Genomic DNA, 1,015 nt, shown 5'->3' on the forward strand with positions numbered 1-1,015 from the left:
CCAGCCTCAGAAATTGCATCCCAAATAAATGTTTTACAAAGTAACAGACACATCTCAACATCAACTGTTCAGAGGAGACTGTGGGTATCAGGCCTTCATGGTCGAATTGCTGCAAAGAAACCATTACTAGAGGACACCAGTAAGAAAAAAAGACTTGCTTGGGCCAAGAAACACGAGCAATGGACATTAGACCAGTGGATATTAGACCAATGGACATTAGACCGGTGGAAATCTGTCCTTTGTTCTGATGAGTCCAAATTTTACATTTTTGGTTCCAACCGCTGTGTCTTTGTGAGACGCAGAGTATGTGAACGGATGATCACCGCATTAGTGGTTCCCACCGTGAAGCATGGAGGAGGAGGTGTGGTGGTGCTTTGCTGGTGATACTGTCTGTGATTTATTTAGAATTCAAGGCACACTTAACCAGCGTGGCTACCACAGCATTCTGCAGTGATACTCCATCCCATCTGGGTTGGGCTTAGTGGGACTATCATTTGTTTTTCGACAGAACAATGACCCAACACACCTCCAGGCTGTGTAAGGGCTATTTGATCAAGAAGGAGAGTGATGGAGTGCTGAATCAGAATGACCTGGCCTCCACAATCACCTGACCACAACTAAATTGAGATGGTTTGGGATGAGTTGGACCGCGGAGTAAAATAAAAGCAGTGCTCAGCTTATGTGGGAACTCCTTCAAGACTGTTGGAAAATCATTCCAGGTGAAGCTGGTTGAGAGAATGCCAAGACTGTGCAAAACTGTCATCAAAGCAAAGGGCGGCTATTTGAAGAATCTCAATTATAAAATATATTTTGATTTGTTTATCACTTTTTTGGTTACTACATGATTCCATATGTGTTATTTCATAGTTTTGAAGTCTTCACTATTATTCTACAATGCAGAAAATAGTAAAAATAAAGAAAAACCCTGGAATGAGTAGGTGTGTCCAAACATTTGACTGGTACTGTATATATATATATATATATATATATATATATATATTTATACTCTGGACTC

The sequence above is a fragment of the Oncorhynchus tshawytscha genome, unplaced genomic scaffold, assembly GCF_018296145.1.
Source record: "Oncorhynchus tshawytscha isolate Ot180627B unplaced genomic scaffold, Otsh_v2.0 Un_scaffold_88_pilon_pilon, whole genome shotgun sequence".
In the NCBI taxonomy this organism is placed as follows: domain Eukaryota; kingdom Metazoa; phylum Chordata; class Actinopteri; order Salmoniformes; family Salmonidae; genus Oncorhynchus; species Oncorhynchus tshawytscha.